The 26,918-nt window shown below is 41.0% G+C and overlaps 1 long non-coding RNA gene across 2 annotated transcripts; it reads right to left on the bottom strand.

Annotated features, from left to right (window-relative positions):
* Positions 1-13,057: 13,057 nt before the first annotated feature.
* On the bottom strand, positions 13,058-26,911 carry LOC125802444 (uncharacterized). Of its 2 annotated transcripts, XR_007439575.1 has the most exons (8): positions 23,553-26,911; positions 23,326-23,444; positions 16,534-16,608; positions 16,361-16,432; positions 16,151-16,273; positions 15,241-16,038; positions 14,957-15,126; positions 13,058-14,735 (listed from the first exon to the last, which is right to left on the bottom strand). It is a non-coding gene; the product is annotated as an uncharacterized LOC125802444 (long non-coding RNA). The 2 variants fall into 2 exon arrangements; XR_007439574.1 differs by having other exon boundaries at positions 23,326-26,911.
* Positions 26,912-26,918: the final 7 nt, after the last annotated feature.

The following is a 26,918-nucleotide window of genomic DNA, read 5'->3' as shown; positions in this document are numbered from 1 at the left end:
CATTATGATCCCATATGCTGTGATGGCATACTGAGCAACAAAACACAGCTCTACAGGGTTTACACCCAACATCTTCGGGCGAGAAATGGCACCTTATCAAGGGCACTAAGCGAGTGAGAAACAAGGTGAGAAAGTTCCTACCTTCCTATGAAGGTCCCTACTTTGTTCTTGGCCAACTTGATGACTTAGTGTACAGAATCCAAAAGAATCCTAAAACAAAATATAAAGTGGTGCATCACGATAAACTGAAAGCTTACCACTCACGTGAGCCACTGGACAACAGCTGGGTCATCAAACAAATTGAAACATGGAATCCCACAGAAATTCCACCACCAACTCTTGACACAGAGCCTGACCCTGACCTTTCCCACTTGTTCATCGAAGAGCAAACAGAGCTAGAACCAACCATTTCACTCTAGACAGTGAACAAATCCCTGCAGAAACCTCCAACAACTCAGTGAACATCCCCAGATCTCCTATGGACACTAATGCAGTTCATCATAGTGGGGGTAGCACAGTGCAACCAGAAAGACAAGGAACTGTAACTGAACATTCTGCAGCCCACACACGCAAAGGGCGTCCAAAACGGAGTAGGAAAGCTCCAAAACGATATAGGGAATGGACTGTTTAGAGAACTGGACTTTGTGATTGAAACACACACAAACTTAAAAAAAAAAAATAAGTGTTCATTGTAAAAAAAAAAAAGACGATAATGTTTTGTTATTGTGATAAGCAATTGTTGTTACATTTGTTAAAAAAAAAAAGAGAAAACCCAAGCACACTTGTACTGAAAAAAATGCTCTTTGTCAAATGTATTTGTCAATATAAGTTAGTTTGGGGGAGCCGTTAGCTATAAAATAAGACACATTTCCTTTTAATGTTGCAAATTATCTGTGTGTGGCAGGTTTGTTTATGCCTCTTTCAGGGTTGGACCTATGGAGTGCTTCAAGAAACTGAAACACCATGCCAAAAGTACAACAATTTGCCCTAACAAAAAAAAAGGAGAATGAGCAAACTCGATACTACTCAATACTGTGCTTTTCCCCCTACCCAGGAAGGAAAATGGACATAAAACCAAAGGAGACACCAAGTTCTTTTCTCTTTCACGAAGTGTTACTCTTTTGCTAAGGGACATTCACGTTTTAACAAAAGAGAAAAAAGAAACTGTAATGTGTGGTGTATGTGCTGGATTGGTGACATAGGTTATACACCATCTAGAGTGGGGGTAGTGTTACAAGTTATTTTAATTATATTTGATTTAAATCATACGCACAAACTATAATGTACAGGGGAGAGGTGTTTTACTTTTTAAACATTTTTTCAGCAGATACAAATATATAACTATTTTAAATATTTTTGTCAAAAAATACCTCCTGAAGCTTTGTTATCACATATAATTTAAATAGCTAAATGTGGAAAGCTACTCAAAACTCAGTATGGATTTGTCAGGACATCTGCTTGAACTGAGCTATGAAATATCTTTTTTTTTTGTTTTACCTTTTGTAGCTTATTTTATGACATGAGGCTGAATATGCCCCTTTATTTTGGAAAATCAACCCAAAATCCACAACTAACTGACCACACACATTAGCGTGCAACTTAAGTCACAGTCCTAAAAATGGTTTAGTCCGTCCAACAGCGACCGGGCAACAAGTATTACATCAGTGAGACCAGATGTCCCTATGCCAGCCTGCACCAGCACAATCCTCCACCTGTCCTTAGGCTGGCCTGCCCTAGCACAATCCTCCACATGTCCTTAGGCCGGCCTGCCCTAGCACAATCCTCCACATGTCCCTATGCCAGCCTGCATCATTACAAGCTTCCACCTGTCCTTATGTCAGCCTGCACCAGCACAACCCTCAACCTGTCCCTATGCCAGCTTGCAACAGCACAAGCCTCCACATGTCCTTATCCCAGTCTGCACCAGCACAAGCCTCCATTTGTCCCTATGCCAACCTGCACCAGCAAAAGACTTTACATGTGCTTCTCCCAGCCTGCACCAGCACAAGCTTCCACCTGTCCTTATGCCAGCCTGCACCAGCACAATCCTCCACATGTGCATACGCCAGCCTGCACCAGCACAATCCTCCACCTGTCCTTATGCCAGTCTGCATCAACACAAGCTTTCACCTGTCCTTATGCCAGCCTGCATCAGCACAATCCTCCACCTGTCTTTATGCCAGTCTGCATCAGCACAATCCTCCACCTGTCCCTATGCCAACCTGCACCAGCCTCCACATGTCCTTATCCCAGTCTGCATCAGCACATGCTTCCACCTGTCCCTATGCCAGCCTGCATCAGCACAAACTTCCACTTGTCCCTATGCCAGTCTGCACCAGCCTCAATCTGTCCTTATGTCAGCCTGCACCAGCATAAGCTTCCATCTGTCCCAATGCCAGCCTGCATCAGAACAAGCCTCCACACGTCCCTATGCCAGCCTGCACCAGCATAAGCCTCTACGTGTCCCTATGCCAGCCTGCACCTGCACAAGCTTCACCTGTCCCTATGCCAGTCTGCAACAGCACAAGCCTCCACATGTCCTTATCCCAGTCTGCATCAACACAAGCCTCCACCTGTTCCTATCCCAGTCTGCATCAGCACAAGCTTACACCTGTCCCTATGTCAGCCTGCACCAGCACAACCCTCAACCTGTCCCTATGCCAGCCTGCAACAGCACAAGCCTCCACATGTCCTTATCCCAGTCTGCATCAACACAAGCCTCCACCTGTCCCGATCCCAGTCTGCATCAGCACAAGCTTTCACCTGTCCCTATACCAGCCTGCACCAGCACAATCCTCCACATGTCTTTATGCCAGTCTGCATCAGCACAATCCTCCACCTGTCCTTATGCCAGACTGCAACAGCACAAGCCTCAACCTGTCCCTATGCCAGCCTGCACCAGAACAAGCCTCCACACGTCCCTATGCCAGCCTGCATCAGCATAAGCTTCTACGTGTCCCTATGCCAGCCTGCAACAGCACAAGCCTCCACACGTCCTTTTCCCAGTCTGCATCAGCACAAGCCTCCATCTGTCCCTATGCCAACCTGCACCAGCAAAAACTTTACATGTGCTTCTCCCAGCCTGCACCAGCACAAGCTTCCATCTGTCCCTATGCCAGCCTGCACCAGCACAAACCTCCAACTGTCTTTATGCCAGCCTGGACCAGTACAAGCCTCAACCTGTCCTTATGCCAGCCTGCACCAGCACAATCTTCCACATGTCCTTATTCCTGAGATCATTATCATGTTTTTGTCATGAGATCAGGTTTGTTGAGACTATCATCTTCATGAGTTATGTCCTGAGATATTTATCTCTGTGTCTATCAATCTGTCTATCAAGTGTGTTGTTTCAAAACCATTATCATTATGTGAATTGTCCTCAGAGTCTTGTCCTGAGATCATCATGTTTTGTCATGAGTGTTGTCTTCAGCATGATGTTTTATAAGACCATCACAATCTTGTTTCTTTTCCTGGGGCCATCACCATCTTCTTTGTTGTCCTATTATTACGTTTTTTATGTACTTGAAACCATCATAATATGTTGTTCTGTGGCCATCATGTTTTTTTCTTGTCTGAGACCATCATCATTGTGAGAATACCATAGTTGTGTTTTGCTGTATTATGTGTAATACTGAGATCATCATGATCTTGTTTGTTGTACTGAGGCCACCATCATCTTTGTTGTCCTGAGACAATCATTATTATGTGTTGTCCTGAGACCATCATTATTTTGCGTGTTGTCCTGAGACTGTAATTTTTATGTGTTGTCCTGAGACCATCATTATTTTGCTTGTAGTCCTGAGACTGTCATTATTATGTGTTGTCCTGAGATCATCATTATTTTGCTTGTTGTCCTGAGACTATCATTATTGTGTGCTGTGCTGAGGCCTTTCTTATTATTATGGGTTTGACTAAAAACATCTTTATCTTATTTGCTGTCCTGAGACTTAAATCTTATGTTGTCTTGAGACTATCACCCCTATGTTTGTTCTTAGTCTTTCATTTGTCTTGTGACAATCAAGATAATCATCATAATATTGTTTTTAGAATCTTGTTCTGAGGTAATCCTTTGTCTTTCCTGATACTTTCCTGAGTGTTGTCTTATAACCATCCTGATGTGTGTTCTGGGCAAATATTTTTTCTTGTCCTGAGACTATCATCATTGTGTGGCCCTGAGACAGCGATAGATATGTGTTGTTCTGAGACCAACATTATTAAGTGTTATCCTGAGACCATCAACATGGTTGCTGTACTGAAATCCTCTTAAATGTCTTTCTTGTCCTTAGACCATCATTATATTGATTGTTGTCCTAAGACTTTCATTCTCATATGTTGTTCTGATACCATCATTATTATATTATTTTCTGAATCATCCATTGTTTGTTGTCCTGAGACCATCATTGCCTTGTGTTGTCCAGAAACCATCAAGATCATCACAATCTTGTGTATTGTCCTAATAATTGTTGAGTCATGTCTTAAAACCTTTAAGATGTTTGCTGTTCAGAGAGCATCATGTTTTTTCTTCTCCTGGGAGCATTGTTGTGTGACCCTGAGATTTGCGTAGTTGTATTGCACTGAGATCTTATTTTTTGTCCTGAGACCATTGTTAGACTTTTATCTGCATATGTTGTCCTGAGACCATCATCGTTATGCCTGTTTTTAATTTTTCAATTTGTTTTGTACAGAGATGTCCTGATCCTATTTTTTAAATGTCATATTTCAAGTCATTTCGGGGAAAAAAATAAGTTTAAGTAATTTAAAATGATCAGTTATACTGAAAAATGAGAAAAATATTTTTCAGTATAACACACACACACACACACACATATCCCCACCACCATGGGTTTAAAAACCCATCATCATCATGTGGCTTGTTCTAAGACCATTATCTTTTTGTTTTGTGTTCTACGACTATTAGCATTTTCCTGATATTATCAATATTGCATATTAAATATTGTCCTGAAATCATTGTTTTTATCTGTTGCCTATCAATCAGTGTATCATCATCATCATCATCATCTGTGTTTTCCTAAGACTATTATGAGATTATTATGTCTGTAATTCTAAAAAAAATCTGTTTTGCCAGAAGACTACATGTGTTTTGGTCTGAAACCATCATCATGGTTGCTTTCCTCAGACTGTAATTATCACCACATTTTGTTCTGAGACTCCCATTCTAATGTTTATTTTTCAGAGACAGTTATCATCATTATTAAATTTGTTGTTTATTGTTGTTGATGGCTCGCCTATAGATCGACAAAATATGTGTTTTGTCATCAATCCTTGTTTCAAAAATTCTGTTCTTGCTCCTTTTACTGGAGCAGGATCACTACTAAAATTACTACTCTTCGTCTGTGTTTTATAGAATTTTGTCATATTTGGAATCAAGATGGAAGACTGCAAGTCTTGAAGTTCACATCCTAACAAAAGACAAGAATGCTGAAGAATTCATTTTAAACAGAGTAAAGACAATGGATTCATCTGTAGGAAAATTTAGATGTGTTAATTCTTCTAGTCTGAAGGACCAAAAGAATGGTTACTCTTTATACTTGTGCAGCAGATCTGCAACACCGAGGCCTCAAAGCTACAAAGCACAAGGTTGTAAAGCCTATGTTTTATTTAAACTAAAAAAAGAATGGGTCAACTATACTTTAATAGTCCAAAGAACATTCAATGTGCATTCAGGTCATAACCCAGAACACCAGTCAGAGGGACACCTGTGAAATATTAGCCCTGAGCTAATAGAACAAATTGAACACTTTTTAAAATTGGGTGTAAAACCAGATACTATTCTTGTTAAAGCCCATGAATGGTCTAAGGAGAGAGGATATGATGATTTTAACAGCCGCACCTATTTTGTTATACCAAAAGACATTGAAAACATACGAACATGTATGATGCGTAAATGCCGTCTACATAAAGATGATGCCCAAAGTACAACAAAACTGCTGGAAGGTCCACTAAGTGAGCATGTGATTTTCTATCAAGCCTACACTGATTGTACAGATCTCATCATTGTCCTACAAACACCATCTATGAAGACCAATCTTGATAAATATGGATGGGACATTGTGTTCATGGATGCCACCTACTGTGTAAATCAATATGACTTCCCTTTATGCACACTGGCCATTAGAGACAACCATGGTCATGGATTACCTGTTGCCTATCTTATCTTGGGAAATGAAAAGCAATCTACACTTGAGCTGGCCTTAGAAAAGCTAAGACATATCTTCACTGTAGCAACAAGGTAATGTATGTGTATCAAAGTAAACATATCTATGATTAGACAATTACATCATTACTTCTGATAATTAGACCTCAAATAATGCAAAGAAAACATTCATATCGTCGCTGTCCAATGAAAAACACATCTCCATTTTTGTTGATTTTTAGTTTACAATTTGAACAAACTGTCCCTTACACTGTGCCAAAATTTATTGATGAACAGATCAATATAAACCCTTCAAAATGACCTGAAATAAACTCTTTCTACATTGACTTCCATTAAAAGTTTAGTAGGTTTTTTCTCTCTACTGTAAAGTTGCTGTTTTGGAGATAAGTGTTTTTCACTGGACAGCGACAATATTAATTTAGAAACAATTTTCTTGGCATTTTCTTGACATGCTCTCCTCTACTAGTCTTTTACACAGCTTGGTTTGATGGTGTCCTGTCATCTTCCTTTTGAATACATTCCAAAGGTTTATAGTGGGGTTAAAAACCAGGGTTATTCCACCAAATATTGAATTCTGAATTTTTAATTTTGAACTCTTAAAACTTTATCAATATGAGCTTGTTTTCTTTGCATTATTTGAGGTCTGAAAGGTCTGCATCTTTTTGTTATTTCAGCCATTTCTCAGTTTTTGCAAATAAATGCTCTAAATGACAATATTTTCATTTGGAATTTGTGAGAAATGTTGTCTGTAGTTTATAAAATAAAACTAAAATAAAACTCAAACATATACCTATAAATAGCAAAATCAGACAAACTGATCATTTTGAAACGGTCCTTTTAATTAGATTTTTTTTACGAAGCTGTATATACACGCGCACACACACACACACGCTCATATAAATAAATATACACTGCTCAAAAAAATAAAGGGAACACTCAAATAACACAATATAACTCCAAGTAAATCAAACTTCTGTGAAATTAAACTGTCCACTTAGGAAGCAACACTGATTGACAATCAATTTCACCTGCTGTTGTGCAAATGGAATAGACAACAGGTGGAAATTATTGGCAATTAGCAAGACACACTCAATAAAGGAGTGGTTCTGCAGGTGGGGACCACAGACCACTTCTCAGAACCTATGCTGTCTGGCTGATGTTTTGGTCAGTTTTGAATGTTGGTGGCGCTTTCACACTCGTGGTAGCATGAGACGGACTCTACAACCCACACAAGTGGCTCAGGTAGTGCAGCTCATCCAGGATGGCACATCAATGCGAGCTGTGGCAAGAAGGTTTGCTGTGTCTGTCAGCGTAGTGTCCAGAGGCTGGAGGCGCTACCAGGGGACAGGCCAGTACACCAGGAGACGTGGAGGAGGCCGTAGGAGGGCAACAACCCAGCAGCAGGACCGCTACCTCCGCCTTTGTGCAAGAAGGAACAGGAGGAGCACTGCCAGAGCCCTGCAAAATGACCTCCAGCAGGCCACAAATGTGCATGTGTCTGCACAAACGGTTAGAAACCGACTCCATGAGGATGGTATGAGGGCCCGACGTCCACAGATGGGGGTTGTGCTCACAGCCCAACACCGTGCAGGACGCTTGGCATTTGCCAGAGAACACCAGGATTGGCAAATTCGCCACTGGCGCCTTGTGCTCCTCACAGATGAAAGCAGGTTCACACTGAGCACATGACAGACGTGACAGAGTCTGGAGACGCCGTGGAGAGCGGTCTGCTACCTGCAACATCCTTCAGCATGACCGGTTTGGCAGTGGGTCAGTAATGGTGTGGGGTGGCATTTCTTTGGAGGGCCGCACAGCCCTCCATGTGCTCACCAGAGGTAGCCTGACTGCCATTAGGTACCGAGATGAGATCCTCAGACCCCTTGTGAGACCATATGCTGGTGCGGTTGGCCCTGGGTTCCTCCTAATGCAGGACAATGCTAGACCTCATGTGGCTGGAGTGTGTCAGCAGTTCCTGCAAGATGAAGGCATTGAAGCTATGGACTGGCCCGCCCGTTCCCCAGACCTGAATCCGATTGAGCACATCTGGGACATCATGTCTCGCTCCATCCACCAACGTCACGTTGCACCACAGACTGTCCAGGAGTTGGCGGATGCTTTAGTCCAGGTCTGGGAGGAGATCCCTCAGGAGACCATCCGCCACCTCATCAGGAGCATGCCCAGGCGTTGTAGGGAGGTCATACAGGCACGTGGAGGCCACACACAATACTGAGCCTCATTTTGACTTGTTTTAAGGACATTACATTAAAGTTGGATCAGCCTGTAGTGTGTTTTTTCACTTTAATTTTGTGTGTGGCTCCAAATCCAGGCCTCCATTGGTTAATAAATTTGATTTCCATTGATGATTTTTGTGTGATTTTGTTGTCAGCACATTCAACTTTGTAAAGAACAAAGTATTCAATGAGAATATTTCACTCATTCAGATCTAGGATGTGTTATTTGAGTGTTCCCTTTATTTTTTTGAGCAGTGTATATATATTTCCTGAGTCAGATATTCTGCTCTGCTGGTACCATGTTACACAAGTAAGTACAATTTACATCAACCTTTATAACTGTCCTTTTTAAGTGTTAAATTTGCATAAAGGCTCAACTTATTAGCTTCTTAATATTGTCATTTGAAAAACAAAAAACATTTAGATCTAGACTAAATCTTAGTCTTAGAATAAATTATTGTAATATACCTTTCTGCATTATTATACAGTTTTTCTCAATTGGCTTGGCTCATTTCTTGAAACTGAGATGACATTTTCAAAATAACATGGACAAATCCCCAAACTAACTTGCAGTTCCTCATAACAGAATGGCATTTCTCATTGCTTTCATCACATTTCAAATGCTTTGTACATGTCTCAAGCACTTAGTACATCTTTGCAAACGGTTATGTACAAGTAGCCTACACTTAACACAATCATCCTACATTTAGTACATTTTCCAAAAGAATGCATCTTGTTGGTCTATCCCAATTGGTTGGTTCTCAGTGTAATGGTTGTTCTCTCCAAAACATGTCAGCACAATTTCATTGTATAAGTCATCATCTGCAGAATAGTCTGCTCAAATTTCAAAATGAGTTAAGAAATTGTAATACAATACAGAACACATATTTTGGAACATTTCATAAATTCATGACAATCAGGTGAGTAGGTAACAGGTAAAAGCAGTTTTTGACGAAAATGTGTGTCCCACATTACAGGTCACCAATCTACAGTTTGTTACCTGACAGGTGTTGTCTAGGATTTTGAATGCTGGCATTGCTGCATATACAGTCATATGAAAAAGTTTGGGCACCCCTATTAATCTTAATCATTTTTAGTTCTAAATATTTGGGTGTTTGCAACAGCCATTTCAGTTTGATATATCTAATAACTGATGGACACAGTAATATTTCAGGATTGAAATGAGGTTTATTTTACTAATAGAAAATGTGCAATATGCATTAAACCAAAATTTGACCGGTGCAAAAGTATGGGCACCCTTATCATTTTATTGATTTGAATACTCCTAACTACTTTTTACTGACTTACTGAAGCACAAAATTGGTTTGGTAACCTCACTGAGCTTTGAACTTCATAGCCAGGTGTATCCAGTCATGAAAAAAGGTATTTAAGGTGGCGAATTGCAAGTTGTTCTCCTATTTGAATCTCCTCTGAAGAGTGGCATCATGGGCTCATCAAAACAACTTTCAAATGATCTAAAAACAAAGATTGTTCAACATAGTTGTTCAGGGGAAGGATACAAAAAGTTGTCTCAGAGATTTAACCTGTCAGTTTCCACTGTGAGGAACATAGTAAGGAAATGGAAGACCACAGGGACAGTTCTTGTTAAGCCCAGAAGTGGCAGGCCAAGAAAAATATCAGAAAGGCAGAGAAGAAGAATGGTGAGAACAGTCAAGGACAATCCACAGACCACCTCCGAAGAGCTGCAGCAAGAAAGAAAAAGAAGACATTTCTGCGAGCACGCCACAAACAGTCGCCTGAGGTGTGCTTTTGCACACCTCAGCCGACTCTGTTTGTGGCGTGCTTGCAGAAATGGCTTCTTTCACATCACTCTCCCATACAGCTTCTCCTTGTGCGCTGTATTGTTGACCGATGCACAGTGACACCATCTGCAGCAAGATGATGCTGCAGCTCTTTGGAGGTGGTCTGTGGATTGTCCTTGACTGTTCTCACCATTCTTCTTCTCTGCCTTTCTGATATCTTTCTTGTCCTGCCACTTCTGGGCTTAACAAGAACTGTCCCTGTGGTCTTCCATTTCCTTACTATGTTCCTCACAGTGGAAACTGACAGGTTATATCTCTGAGATAACTTTTTGTATCCTTCCCCTGAACAACTATGTTGAACAATCTTTGTTTTTAGATCATTTGAAAGTTGTTTTGATGAGTCCATGATGCCACTCTTCAGAGGAGATTCAAATAGGAGAACAACTTGCAATTGGCCACCTTAAATACCTTTTCTCATGATTGGATACACCTGACTATGAAGTTCAAAGCTCAATGAGGTTACCAAACCAATTTTGTGCTTCAGTAAGTCAGTAAAAAGTAGTTAGGAGTATTCAAACCAATAAAATGATAGGGGTGCCCATACTTTTGCACCAGTCAAATTTTGGTATAATTCATATTGCACATTTTCTGTTAGTACAATAAACCTAATTTCAATCCTGAAATATTACTGTGTCCATCAGTTATTAGATATATCAAACTGAAATGGGTGTTGCAAACACCCAAATATTTAGAACTAAAAATTATTAAGATTAATAGGGGTGCCCAAACTTTTTCATATGACTGTATACAGTTTGGCCTGGTGCTAGTACTTTGATGCTAGTCCTGTAAAGATATAAGGATCCTGTGGCGATCAGTGTAGAGGATGGCTCAGGCATTCACGGCGCTTCTTCCCACGGTGCATTGCTAAAGAACACATCAGAGGCGATGTTGATGAGAATTTATGGCCAAACAGACTGCAGCGGATGGATGGCCAGGAAGATGACCAGGAGAGAGAGGGGAGTTAAACAGAGTAGTCAGAATGTTACTGTATTGCATTTGTTTGACTGTTTTTTTACATACTGTATTTTTGTTTTGTTTTTGTATTTTGTATACATAGTATATTTGATACATTTTCCTTTGTATTTTTTTCTTTCCTACCTACAGTAATGTGTAAAGATACTTGTAAATAGAAATATTTACAATTTCCTCAGCAGAATGAGTGCAGTGTGTGTGGTGTGAAAATTGTATTCCTTTAGCTAGACCTCTGCCATAAAGACAAAACATCTAAGCATTTTGACTTGCAGTACTTACACAATACCAAAGGGACAATGCATTTTGGGGGCACTGATGATTTGTGTGAGAAAGGAAATTAGTTTTGACACATGGGTAAGCTGTTTTTGGAGTGATATGAGCATGTGATAAGGATCCATGTAGTTGTGCTGCACCGTCCGGTTTATTTTGACATGAGGATGAAATGAATGAAAATGTGCCAATTGAGAAGGATCTATGCCATTTTTATGGTACTGACTATTTATATGGGAGAGGGACTTCATTTTGAAGCAAGAATGAACGTTTTGGGAGACATATGACATTTTGCTGGTTATCTGAAGTGTTGCGAAGAAAGTTTGTTTGGCCAATTTACCTTATAGTTATAGGAATGTCATCTCAGTTTCAAGAAATGAGCCAAACCAATTGAGAAAAACTGTAAAAGAGACCTTAGGCAAAAATTCAAACTTGACTGCTATTTCACTCTAACAAACATGCCAATCCAAAAACTTCTTACACACTATTACACTCTCACAGACAGTAACATACTCTTTCCCATTATCACACTATCTCACACTCACTCACCAAAACACACACACACACAAATGATCATACACTCTTACAGTCACAAATGAATGTATGCAGTTCCTTTGTCACTGCTTCTCACCCATGCACCTCACACAGTAGAGTTTACAGATTAATCCTAAATCACTCTGTGCACTCCACACTTATTCTCAAAGTGCACTTATTGATGACATTTACAACATGCCAAATTATATGTAAAAATATCTTGTAAAAAATATAATTTCTTAGTCTTGGATCTTTTTACTATTCACTTTAAACAGTTTGAGTTAAAGATTACAGTTTTCTACATATTTCAGTGTGAGATTATGCTTCTGCTATAAGCATTTAATTTTTTTTAAAGGTTTATAACACATCTTAACCAAGGGTGCCAGAAATTGTGGAGTGTGCTGTATAAAATTCAAGTTGGAATTTCTCATTCAGTATGTTATTTAAGTCATTTGTTTAAAATATATCTGGTACAGTAGTACATTAAACTGACCAAAATGTGTGTACTTTATGTTGTTTGCCATTACCAGACAAAGATGCTTATTTTTAAAAACAGGCAATAATGCGTTGGCTGTCCAGAGGAGAATAATTTTTTATTATGGTGAAAACATTCCGACTGTACATAATGTGGCAGTATTACTAGATAGATAGATAGATAGATGATAGATAGATACTTTATTGATCCCGAAGGAAATTTAGCAGCCAGTAGCAGTTACACAACACAGTCGAAACAAACAGTACACAGTAGAAACAAACAATAAGTATTATAAAATAAAATATAAATATATAAATACAAAAAAACTATACAAAGTGTGAAAGTAATCAGTCATAGATATGAGGTAGTGCAGTAAAATAATAATTTAAGTATAGAAGGTATCAGCAGATATGACAATATTAAACATAAACCTGTGCAAGTATTGTATTTAAGTAAGGTGCGTAGTGTAGTGTCCAGGAGTGCAAAAGTACAGGATGTACAGTAAAGTGACAAAGTGTCCAGGGGTGCAAATGTACAAGATGTACAGTAAAGTGTCCAGGAGTGAAAAGGTACAGAGTGTACAGTAAAGTGCCAAGTGTCCAGGGATGCAAATGAACAGTATATACAGTAAAAAGGCAAAAGAGTCCCAGGGTGTAGATGTGTAGGGTGCTTTCCAGTACAGATAAAAAAAGGCTGATTAAGAAAGCACATATTGAGACTCGTTTCTCATCTGTCCTCTCTCTTCCGGCTCCACTTTGAGGAGTTGAAGAGTCTGATGGCTCTCGGAACGAACGATCTTCTCAGTCTGTCCGTAGAGCAGCTCTGTGACAGGAGCCTGCCACTGAAACTGCTCCTCTGATCCATGATGATGAAATGCAGTGGGTGACCATCATCATCCATGATGGAGAGTAGTTTTTGCAGTGTCCTCCTCTCTGCCACCGTTACCACAGAGTCTAGCTCCACACCAACCACGGACCCCGCCCGCCTGACCAGCTTGTCCAGACGCATCTCGTCCCTCTTCTTCATGCTTCCTCCCCAGCACACCACAGCATAGAAAAGACAGCTGGACACCACTACTATTACATTTGTAGTCATGAAGTTACATTGTAGATAATTGCTTGCAACCCACTTGATACTGTTTTCTTTTTATATCTGTTGTAAAGGTTTTTCCATCACCTCAAGTACCAATTCCTTTCGGGAGTTGAACATTATTGCAGTTGCATGACTGGCTGTAGAGGCCAGAAATGCAAACATTTGCTTTTGATTCATTTACTACAAAGTGATGATGACAAAAAAATTCCAGATATAGAAGCACAATTAAAAGTCCATGCTGCTTACTTGCTGAAATGCCAGAAATATACACTTGTTTGCCCCAAAAACAATCGACTGAGCATTGAAGGCTTGTCCAAAAACAGAGTATCCAAACCTTGCATTACTATGAACACATGCACATGCTGTTCTTTTTCACACTACAAAAAATGTGCTTGTCTTGTTGTTGCACACAAAGTTCTTTGTAAAACTTTTGAATCTGAGAGTATTTCACACGTGCAGAGCTATTGTGTCTCTCCAAATGTTGATGTCCATCAGAAAAACAGTTTATCAGTAAGGGAGCTGGAGAAAATACTAGAAGTTGTTCGTAGATGAAAAACAATTCCAGAACATATATCAACTCAGATATATCAGCTTGGAGTTGAAGTTCGTAGAGAAAACAACCAAACTGCATCAAGCTTTATTCAGAGCTTCAGTAATGACAATTCAAGGAAATTATGCCCACTTTTTCCAAACAGAACAAAAAAGAGAAAAGATAGTCTTTGTGATGAGGCAACAAACTCAAAGAGCTTTCCTATGAAAAAAAGAAAAACTCAAAAACTCAGAAAGTGTAAGAGAACTAAAAAAAACAAAGTAGGTAAAAGTCAGTAAAAATAAATATGCAAAACAAAATGTATATAAAGAAGTAAAGTTGAACCATAACCAAAAATGTAAGATTGAATTTGCATTCTGTACATTTTCTTTTCTGTTTGTGTCAAGAATGTGTAACTTTAAACTTTCAATGAATTTGTGATTTGTATGTTTTGTTTTCTGTCACAAGAACTTTACACTATTGTGAATGAATCAACTATTTTAGCTGATCCTCAACAAAAGACAAGCAAAGATCTGTTGCAACTGGGCCAAAATTAATTGTGTGTGTTTTTATAGCAAAATCAGAATCTGGACCCAGCTCATTTAAGTTTCTTATCATAGTCTGTATGGTCTTCCTGAAAGGAAAAAAAACAAAGAAAAATACAGGTTTTTTAGTAGTTTGCATGGTTGTTCCACATCCTGTGTCTTTTATACAACATGTTCTGTAACTTGATGCATTTTTTTAAAAGTAGTGAATAAAAACTTATAAACTTAATATACACCTAAAGTGTAATTTAATTGTTGAACCCATATATTAGAGCATAAATGAATACCCTTGTACAATACATCAACTTACACTGTGACTTGTGCATCATCTGCCGGAATGCCCATCAAGAGTCTGTACTTTGAGATGTTTTTAGTTAGGCTGGAGCCATACCCGAGAGCAAGATCCTGGGCTGAAAGAGCACTGAATATGCTCACCTGGGTCTTAGCCTTCTTGGGTTGTGCAAGTACTTTGCGGGGAACCTGTACATAAATTTAGAAATAAAACAATAAAAATAGATAAACAGTTAAATGTAATGATCAATAGCCATTACATTTTGCCAGTGAAAATATTTAATGTATATGTATTGCACGCACCCTGATCAGGCTTCTGAACACATTTGCCGACATGTTCTCTCCCTTCACTCGTCTTTTTATTTCTGCCTCATCAACAAAGTAATGTTTTCCTGTTACTGTTACTCTTTCAAGAACCTTGTACTATGTTCCTTCCCTTTTTACCTCTTCTTTTTCCTGAGTCTGTTCCCATTTTCTTCCATCTTGTTCTGGTATTTCTTCTTCTTTTACAGAATCCTCAAAGCTTTCTCCCTTCACAATAGCTTCAAGCAGTTCCATAACATTTTCTTGTTTATCACAAGCTACATCACCTGTTTTCTCTTCTTTTTCACTTGTTTTGTACTCAGTCTTCTTTTCTAGATCTGGATCTAAACCTTCTCTAGAGCTTCTTGCTGTCTCCTGTTTAACTTTCTCATCTTCTGTGTTTTGTTCTTGACCATTTTCCTTTGATCTACATTCCATTTGCTTTTCAGTTTGTTACCTCCTTTCTCTCCTCTTTTCACTTCTCTCCTGTCCGTCTTTCTCACCTTCACTTTTTGAATGGCAATTTCATCTGAAATGTTCGTCTCATTGCTTTCAACTGTGCAAAGCTTGTTAAAAGACATTTAAAACAATGTCTCTGATTCTTATGATTATGAGGGAAAAAAAACATGTGCTTTCTTTCACTAACCGACAGGGTACAACAAAAATGCAGGTACCTCCACCAAGTTCACATGATTTGAGGATCCTCTCCCTTAACTCTCTCCTTGCCATCTTTGCATCCTCAACAGTGAACCAGTGGCTTTTATCAATTTCATTCTTTGACAAGTCAATTGGAAGATCCTAGGTGAAAGTGTAATTGAAATAAATATGAAATATTACAATATATATTTCAGATTTGTATGAGGGTTTTTTTTATCATTTTCATAAAATAAGAGTAAATCTCTCAAGGTACCTCCAGCAAATGCTTTGCAAACAGGATTAGTTAATTTGTTGGGGAACAGCAACAGAAATGACAGGAAGTGAAGAAAAATTTCTTGCCGTTTTGTGATTTTGTTCCCAGGCTGCACTTAAAAAGCTGTTGAAACATTAATTATTTTTTAATGATTACACAAATAATTAATGGACAGTCTAACCACTTATTCCTTTTCTTCGAATAAGTTACCCTCTGATGTAGCTGAAAGTTGTGTCGTCATCACAACATCTCAATAAAGAATCCATAGCAAGAATACACGGTCTGAGAAAACAAAACAAAAAAATAGTATAATTAACAATAAAGATTAAAATGACACAAAATAACTCAAATAAGTTAAACACAAACAATGACATCAATATCACCTTGCTCTGCCGTTTTTTTGCATCAAGAGGATCCATATTTACAGTGAGTGAATTGCTTGAGTTGTCTGCTTCCTTCTACAACAAAAAAATATAGCCCCGCCCCCAACCTTTAGAATCACTGCGTGTGTAACGTAACACGCACAATGTCCCATGGGCAATGAAGTCCATGTCCTATGTATAATCCAAATAAACTGACAGTCTCTTTTTAATCTTATCATGTATCTGACACATGAACTGTTAATCTTAACAGTAACTTATGAATGAACTTATTAATGTTGTTTTAACCATTCTTTTAAATCATGTGTTCTAAATAAATTTCCTTTCTAACAAATAAATTTTCAACATCCTTCCCCCCATAAACTACTGTTTATACAATTTCCAAAGGATACAAAAGCTGGATGGGCCTCCGCAGAACAGTCCCCGTGCCGGTGCGAACTGCACATGACCTGACAAGGCCATCACGACCAGGAAACAGTTCTTCAATTTTCCCCAGCTTCCAGCTCTGCCTTGGGGTGTTGTCTTCATTGATGAGTGCTACATCTCCAATCTTCAGCGAAGAAGGCTGTGGGTTGTCGCAGCAACGGGCTGATTTCAGATCCAGCAGATTCTTGCTAAATTTCCTTCGGGATCAATAAAGTATCTATCTATCTATCTATCTATCTAGATATTCCTTCTGCCAGCGATTCCAGAAGTTGATCACGAGTCGTTGTCTGTAGCGCCACCTCTTGGTCATCTCTTCCTTGTTGGCTGTTGGATGTTTGATCTCAGCTGGAAATGACCTTGGAGGCAAGCAAGTCAGTCTCTGACCCACCAAGAAGTGGGCAGGGGTCAGTGGCTCTGGCTGGTCCACATCATTGGGCACGTACATGAGCGGCCTAGAGTTTATTATGGCTTCAGCTTCTGTAAGCATGGTGCACATCTCTTCAAAGTTGAGTTTAGCTCTACCAAGCACCTTTCTGAGAATGATTTTGACTGATCTAACAAGCCGCTCCCAGAATCCACACCACCAGGCTGCTCTTTCAGGTGATGCCCTTATCTGAGAAGAACTCTCGTAGTTGTGGATCTCTCTTTCGTTGCCAGAGCTCCTTCAGATCTTGATCTGCTCTCTTGAACGTCTTGGCATTATCTGAATAGATCACCTTACATAACCCTCTTCTGGAGATGAAACTTTTAACTTTTAAGAGCTAGTAAGAAGTGCTCCGTGGACATGTCTGAGACCAACTCTAAGTGGACTGCTCTGGTTACAGCACACGTGAACAGTGCTATGTATGCCTTTGCCATTGAGCTCTGGATCTTCAAATAGAGTGGTCCTGCAAAATCCACACCGGTAACTTCGAAAGGTGGTGGTTCTGTTATTCTGTCCTTTGGCAATAGTGCAGTAGTCTGTTGTCCTGGCCTTGCCTTGAAATTCCTGCAAAATACACATCCGGACACAACTTTCTTCACTACCTGCCGTGCCTTAAGAATCCAATATTTCTCTCTAGTCTGCACTAAAGTGTCTTGTACACCTGCATGGTATATTTTCTTGTGTTGATTCTGCACCACCATCTCTGTGTATTTGTGTTTGCTGGACAAAATCCAGGGGTGTTTTTCTCTGTAAGAGAGATCAGAATGTTGTAGCCGTCCTCCAACACTAAGCAATGCATCTTCATCCAGAAATGCTTTGATCTCTTGTATTCTGGAGTCTATGTTGGGGCATTTTCCTGCTATCAGCAGATCAATTTCGGAGCTGAAACTCTGTCTCTGAACCACCTTCGTCCAATATTTTTCTGCTTCATTCAGCTCTTCCGCTGTCAGTTCACCGCTCACCTTGGATCTTGAGCGTGTGTTGGTGATGAACCTCTTGATCCAGGCTGTCACCCGAAGCACTGTTTTTAGTTTGATGTACTTCTCTAGACATAAGACAGGACTTAGGAAGTCTGGTTCTTGCTGAACGGCCTGTACTGCAATCTGGTATTTGGATCGGAGTTCAGATTTAACCTCCTCTTCCTGAACATCTTCCTGAGTACTCTCTGAGTGGTCAGCTGTCATTAGAATCCAAGGTCCATTCCACCACAATGTGCTCTGCTTCATGTCCTGTACAGGTAGACCTCTGGTGGGAAGGTCAGCTGGGTTAAGTTTACCCTTGCAGTGGGACCAGGACTGTAGGTCGGTTAGAGTCTGGATTTCTGTAAAGACTCTATTTGCTACAAACTGTTTCCACTTATGAGCAGAGCCGCAGATCCAGTGCAGAACGATCATTGAATCTGTCCACAGTCTGAGTTGTGTCTTGTCTAGCTGCAGCGCTTTCATGAGTGCATTCTCCAACCTGGCTGCTATCACAGCACCCATCAGCTCCAGGCGTGGCAGGGTCATTCTTTTAAGCGGGGCCACTCTGGACTTGGATGCAACCAGGCTTATGGTCACGTCTCCTTCCCTTGTTTTTCCTTCAATGTAAGCGACTGCACTGTAAGTTCACTGTAAGAATAACAGAATACATGCAGCTTCAGCTCTTGGTTGTTCTGCTGTGTGCTGTGCATTTTGTACCATCGTGGGATTGACACCTTGTGCAGTTGAGGGAGCTCTGAACACCACTGTTGCCACTTCTTTGTCAAATCGGGCGGCAGCTCTTCGTCCCACTGGAGCTCTCTCTCCCACATCTCTTGGAACATGCACTTGATCCTAATCGTGAAGGGTGTCAAAAATCCCAATGGGTCAAATATTCGAGCAGAAGATTGCAGAATACTTCGTTTTGTGTTTTCTCTTTCTTTCAGGATATCTAGCAGCCCTCTGAGGTCGAACACAAAGTCATCAGTGGTCGGTCTCCACACCAAGCCCAGCACCTTCAGAATGGACCCGTGTGGTTCTGGGTGAGCAGAGCAATCCATCAAGCTCTCCTGCCATTTTTCTTTGAGCTCAGAAGAGTTTGTCATCCATTTGCATAGCTCCATGCCTGCTTCAGACATTATGTTCTTGGCCGTTTTTGTGACTTTATAGACTGTATACTGTCACCTCATTTGATCTTTAAATAAAGTCATCCACATACAGTGAGGAGATGATGCATTCTACCACCTTTGGGTGTTCTAATTCGTACTGTCTCAGATGCTTCCTAATGGTGGCCGCGAGGAGTAGGAATGGGCTTGACGAAGCTCCAAACACCACCCTCGTCATTTTGAGCATGTGCAGTTTCATGGCCTGTGTTGGTGGACCTGTAAACCACAGGAATCTCACGGCGTTCCGATCTCTTTCCGTGAGTGAAATCTGCAGAAAGGCTTTCTTGATGTCTGCCATATAAGCGACTTCATGCAGTCTAAACTTGATCAAAACACTCATCAGATCTGGGTTCAGATTGGGACTGGTTAAGAGACAGTCATTCAGTGAGGGACTTCCATCTTCGTTAGATGAAGCGTCAAATACGACTCGCAGTTTTGTTGTCGCCTTGTCTTCCCTCAGTACAGCATGATGGGGTAAGTAGTACGTCTGACTGTCTTGCAGTGATGCACGCTCCTTTGGTACATCCTCAGCCATTCCTTGCTTTAGGTAGTATTCCACAACTTTGTTGTATCTGCTGTACAGTGTGACATCTTTACTTAGTTTCCTTTTCAAACTCTCCAGTCTCCTTTCGGCTATGCGGTAGTTGTCTTGAAGTGGTGGATGATCTCGTCGCCATGGCAACTCCACTTGGTAACGCCCGTCCTTGAGAATGGAGGTTTCTTCAAACAGCTGCAATGCCTCTGCATCCTCTGGGCTCTCAGGCTTCTCACTTGTGATGCCCAAGGACTCTAGCTCCCAGAATGCATGCAGTTGATTGTCAATCTGTACTTCGTTGCTGAGCAGTATGTTCGTACATGTTGACTCTGTCATGCTGGACACTGTCATTGGGCCTTGTACTGCCCATCCAAATGTGCTCTCTAGTGCCACTAGGCTCTTGGTCAGTCTTTCAACACGACCTGATACTATCTGCCACAGTGGCGATTGCTCTAAGACTGCAAGGTAAGCTCAGCTTCCTCTAAAATGAAAAAAAAAGTGTTTAGTGATTAAATATATACTATTGTGTGTACATGTCACTGATTAAATATGCGCTACACCGCGCTGAACTTAGTTCAGAATCAGCTTCTTATCACTGGTAACGACGCGACTTTCCTCTCACTCATTCCCGCAGCTTCACAGCGCTGCTTTAAACAGTGCGGATGCTGAGCGTCCACAGAGCTCAATAGCGGAGCAAAGCGCGCGGCGAAACGAGATGAGTCATTGGATAAATGCTGGGCAAAGCACTCACGGACGGACACACTTCACACTAGCCTTGCGCCAGTGCAAGCTGCACATAATATCAGAGTTTTATTTTTTGCGTAATGTTTTTTTTTTTACTGATCATTTTATGTTTATTCATGTCATAGCTTCTTTTCTTATGTAATTGTTCAACGTAAAGAATGGGTACCTTTTTGTTGTGTAGTGAAAACTTGAAAATTATGGCTTTTGTTTACAAAAAAAAAAACATCTGAGGGAGAGTAGAATTTTTGAATAAAAAAACTACATATGTTAAGATGTAGGCCGAAATTGAGCTTCCCCTCCTCGAAAGACCAGCATCTGCCACTGATCTGCCAGTAATAATCAGAGCCGATTAGCACAGAGAGTTCAGGTTTATAATCTCCATCACAGTCAGCTAATTAAAGACCCCTTCTTTTCAGCTCTTTCTGTATGTGTTCACCTGGAACCTTCATCAGTGCAGTGCACACTTGTGGGGCCACAACAGCATCTATTTCAATTCTCTGCTGCTTATCCCATACATTCGCCAAGCTGAGCTTCACTATGTTGCGACCGTTGTTGCAGTAGAGGAGCCAAATGTGTAAAGAGTAAGCGTTCCTTGTCTGGTAACAGGTAGCTGTAGCTCTTTCACTACATTCTCATGCACAAAACTCCCCTGACTGCCTCCATCTAACAAACAGCGGTCCATCTTCCTGCTTGTGGGCCCTACGGCCCATGCCTTGGCGGTCTGTAGCAGGACTGTGTTCTCTGCTTTCTCTGCTTGGGGAATTACTGACGTTATGGGTGTGTCTGTGTTGACCGACACATCAGGTGGGGGTGCCAGATTTTTCTCACAAACGGCTACCCTAACATCGCTAGCTGAATGTGATCTGCTGCTTAGTTTGTTAGTGAACTGGGTTTTACATTACATTACATTACATTACATTTCATTTGGCAGACGCTTTTGTACAAAGCGATTTACAATAATGAAGTACAAAAGTAATAGGAATTTAGATAACCCATTTTTAGATAGGGCTTAAAGGAGGTCGAAGGGAAATAAAGGGATAGAGAAGTGAAGGAGGGGAAGAAGGAAATGGGGTTAGAAGTAGTTAGTGTGTTAGTGTGTTTCTCTCTGATTAAATGATTTCATCATTTGTACAGTTCTCTCTCGCGTCTGAACCTCTGTCTGAAGGAACTGAAGCACATCGGCCACCTTCCACTCATCATTGTCGCCTCATTGTCGCCTCTTGTATTCAAGAGCCATGTCATCTGGAGCAATATTGGGCATAACATTCCACCATAGGTGTCTGATACCACTCCTAATGATTCTTGGCTTCTTGATTGAACTTCACATTCATCATACAACTGTCTTAAGGCAGTGATGTCAGATGATTTCTTTACAGGAGTGAGGTTCAGTAGCTTTGACATGTGAGCATTTACAATGAGATCTTTCCTTCCAAATCTTTTTTGAAGTAAATCGATTGCAGCATCATAACTACTGTCTGTCAGCGTGAGCCCTGCTACTGACTTTGCAGCTGTTCCAGTAAGGTAAGTTTTCAGGAAGGTAAACTTTTCTTTCTTGCAGAGTACACTGTTATTATGAATTGCAATCTCATACAGGCTCCAAAATTCCTGCCATAAGCTTACATCTCCGTTGAATTTGTCAATTTGTAACTTAGGCAGTCTCATTATATGTTTATTTGCACTACTAGCATCACTTTGACGAGTAGGTGGGGGGTTACTCACAGTCTCGTTGATCGCTCGATGAGCACGCGTTTTTACCTCAATGACGCGGTCTCTGTATTCTTCTGCGAGTTCAACCTCCGCCTCCACGTTTTCCAGTGAAGTGTGTTCCTCCACTGTATTGTCCAGCTCGCGCAAACGGTCCTCCTTCGCTGACAACACAGCTAGCATCTTCCGCACACGGTTGAGATCCCTCTGTTCATTTTCCTTTCGCAGTTCAACATCTATCTGGTTTATCAGTCACGTAGTGGAGCTCCGAATCGTCCTACGTTTCCTTGTCGCTCTTTCACCTTGCTCCGCTGCGAGTGGTCTCTCTTCAGTATCTTCGTCCGCTATCTCGGTCTGTTTTCCCGGGTTTCGGCACCAAAATGTTCTAACTAATCTTGTTAAATTAATGAAGTGAGACGTCAATCCGTTTCAACCAGTAATTAATTAATTAATTAATTAAATAACTCCACATATTTACAGCAAGTGAATTGCTTGAGTTGTCTGCTTCCTTCTACAACAAAAAAATATAGCCCCGCCCCCAACCTTTAGAATCACTGCGTGTGTAACGTAACATGCACAATGTCCCATGGGCAATGAAGTCCAATTCCTATGTATAATCCAAATAAACTGACCAACAATCTCTTTTTAATCTTATCATGTATCTGACACATGAACTGTTAATCTTAACATTAACTTATGAATTAACTTATTAATGTTGTTTTAACCATTCTTTTAAATCATGTGTTCTAAATAAATTTCCTTTCTAACAAATAAATTCTCAACACCAAATCTCTCATCATCAATACAAGATCTTGAGCAGAAATGAATGCAACTCACATTGTGTGACATTGGGATCCGGTTCTAGAGTGAACGCTGGCGCGACTTGCTGCCGCTGCTCGCCCGGAATTTTAATATTTGTATTTTTTAAGCTGTCCTACGGTCTTTGGTCCTGCGACCTAGGACAAAAGAATGATACACAAGATCTCATCTGGCAGACTTTACATCTGTTTTTGAAAATTAGTCTACACTTCTGTGTTGTTATACGGACAGCTTCTGAGCCTTACCTGCCTCTGCGCACCTGATCAATCTACCTGAGTCCTCGATCACAATGTTGACCGGCATGACCCACATCTGGTCCGTGCTTCTGTGGCTTCTCCTGGCATTTGTTCACCAACCCGCGACGGGCTTGCTTCAGTACTCCGCTGCTGAACTCCTCCGGCTGCGGTACCAACTGTCTGATCCTCCGTTGGCTGCACTACTCCTCCATTCGGATGCAGCTTTCCTTCCCCGCCGGAGATACATCCACCGCGGATCTCGCCGAAACTTCCACGAGGACTCAACGAAAGAAATAAAATCCATCTGGTCCACTTCTCGCTGTCCATCTCGCAACTACAGCCGGGCTGTTGACCACAGTGTGCTAGCCTGCTTAGCCCGGTCGGCTAACACCCCCGCAAACCAGACAACTCCACTGTCAACTTCGGTCTTCTTAACATTCGCTCACTCACAAGCAAGGGACATCTCATCCAGGATCTCCTCATCGACCGTAAGCTTGACTTTCTCTGTTTAACTGAGACCTGGCAACAACCAAATGACTTTGTACAACTTAATGAATGCACTCCTCCGGGGTTTGTTTACATTTGCCAACCTCGTGACACCGGCCGGAGGGGGGGAGGTCTCGCGATAATTCACCGCGAGAAGTGTAAAGTATCGCCGGTGTCTGTGCCTACCTTCTCCTCCTTTGAATCAACAGTGTGTCAATTGTCTGGACCTATTCCCACTATCATTACAACTGTCTATCGTCCCCCAAAACAAAACAACCACTTTCTCAATGATTTTGCTGCTCTGCTTACTCATCTCTCCACCCTCTCACCAAATAATATAGTGCTGGGAGATTTCAATATTCATATGGACAATATCAATAACCCTCTTACCAAAGACTTTACATCTTGTCTTGACAGTTTTGGATTCCAGCAGCACACAGATGCTCCCACTCACACTAAAGGTCACATTTTGGACTTGATTTGCTGCTCTGGTGTCTCACCTTCCTACTTTACAACAGATTATCTCCCTATAACTGACCATTTCCTGCTCTCATTCTCTATTAATCTCCCTCTCTCCATCTCTAAGCCCCCCCGTCTCATTTCTTTCCGTAACATTAAGAACATTAATTTAGATTCTCTTTCCTCATCTATTCACCACCTCACAAACACTCTCAACTCAACTACCCTTGAAGAGCTGATATCACACTATAATACTGGACTCCACCACATACTCAACTCTCTCGTTCCGCTAAAAACCAGGTCTGTTTCCTTTTCTCAGTCTGCCCCCTGGTTCACGCCCGAACTTCGGCTCATGAAAGCCAAAGGACGGCAACTTGAGCGGCTCTGTAAGAAAACTGGTCTAACTATTCACAAGGACATTTACAAAAATCATATGCTACACTATAAGGACTGCATCACCGCATCCAAATCCAACTACTACACTAGTCTAATCTGTTCCAATGAAGGTAACAAGTCACTATTTTCATTATATAAGAATATCACCCAAGCCCCAGACTCTCTGCCATCTCACCTCTGCTCAACTGCTTTCTGTAACTCCCTCATGTCATTTTTCAATGAAAAAATTCTGAACATTCATAAACATCTCACTTCACAACCTACGCTTGGCATATTTCCTGAACTTTCCCCCCCTGTCCACTCTTTTTCCTCGTTTCAGCTTCCCTCAAATTCGGAAATTTCAGATCTCATCCGTAAATCTAAACCATCCACCTGTCAGCTAGACCCTCTCCCTACAGGCCTGGTCAAAGCCTGCCTCCCTTCCTTGCTCCCTCTAATTTCCGCTATTATCCATTCTTCTCTCTCCACTGGAACTGTTCCTGCGTCATTTAAAACTGCTGCAATAACCGCAATCTTAAAAAAATCTGGTGCTGACCCCACAAATTTTAATAACCTACGGCCAATCTCTAATCTACCCTTTATCTCAAAAATCCTTGAGAAAACAGTAGCTGCTCAACTACATACTTATCTGTCTTGCAACAACCTGTATGAACAGTTCCAATCTGGATTTCGCCCTCTCCACAGTACAGAAACCGCGCTCATAAAAATCACTAATGACCTCCTCATGGCAGCTGATTCTGGTTTACTCTCCATCCTCATCCTTCTTGACCTTAGTGCAGCATTTGACACCATCTGTCACACCACACTCCTCAATAGACTAGTTTCCATTGGTATCACTCAGACTCCTTTAAATTGGTTTAAATCATACCTCACCTCTCGCACTTAGTTCATTCAGCTCAAAACTTTTACTTCTCTGCCTTCTCCTGTCACTTCAGGTGTGCCCCAGGGCTCTGTCCTGGGGCCCCTCCTATTCATCATTTATCTCCTTCCCCTTGGAAATATCTTCCGCAAATACAACATCCATTTCCACTGTTATGCGGACGACACCCAGCTCTACCTTGCCACCAAACCCAATTCAAATCTTCCACCCTCCTACCTTACTGACTGTTTGTCTGAAATAAAACTATGGTTCAATTCAAATCTACTAAAACTTAACAGTGATAAAACTGAGGTTCTCCTCGTAGGCACAAAATCAATACTATCCAAAACCAACAGTCTGTCTCTTAACATTGACAACTGTTCCGTCTCCCCCTCCCCACAGGTAAAGAGTCTGGGTGTCATCCTGGACAGTACTCTCTCATTTCAATCACACATCAACAACATTACCCGGTCTGCGTACTTCCACCTCCGCAATATAAACCGTCTTCGCCCTTCTCTTACTCCTCATGCCACTGCCATTCTTGTACACAGCCTTGTCACCTCTCGATTAGACTATTGCAACTCTCTTCTCTTTGGTCTCACCAATAAAACTCTCCATAAGCTTCAACTGGCCCAGAATTCAGCTGCCCGTATCATCAGTAGAACCCCCATCATATCACTCCTGTTCTCCAACAGCTCCACTGGCTCCCAGTAAAGTTCCGTATCAATTACAAAATCCTCCTGCTCACCTTTAAGGCCATTCACAATCTTTCTCCACCATATCTCTCTAATCTTCTTCAGGTTGTAATTCCATCTCGTTCCCTCCGATCTTCTTCCTCCATCCACCTTACCGTCCCTACTGCTCGCCTCACCACCATGGGGAGCAGAGCCTTCAGCCGCTCTGCTCCCCAACTCTGGAACTCTTTACCACCTCATATCAGACAAATTAACTCACTCTCACAATTCAAATCCACCCTCAAAACTCACCTGTTTAAAATTGCCTATTCCATCTGATTGTTTTCCCTTTTTAACCTGTTTTTAAATGTTGTGTATTTTGTATGTTTATTTAATGCTTATTTTGCACTTTGTAAGGTGTCCTTGAGTGACAGAAAGGCGCCTGAAATAAAATGTATTATTATTATTATTATTATTGCAGAAGCTCATGGAAATGCTGCC

Source organism: Astyanax mexicanus, chromosome 6 (genome assembly GCF_023375975.1).
Source record: "Astyanax mexicanus isolate ESR-SI-001 chromosome 6, AstMex3_surface, whole genome shotgun sequence".
Taxonomy (NCBI): Eukaryota; Metazoa; Chordata; class Actinopteri; order Characiformes; family Acestrorhamphidae; genus Astyanax; species Astyanax mexicanus.
Note: the sequence above shows the minus strand (reverse complement) of the source record. Positions and strands in the feature narration are given on the sequence as shown.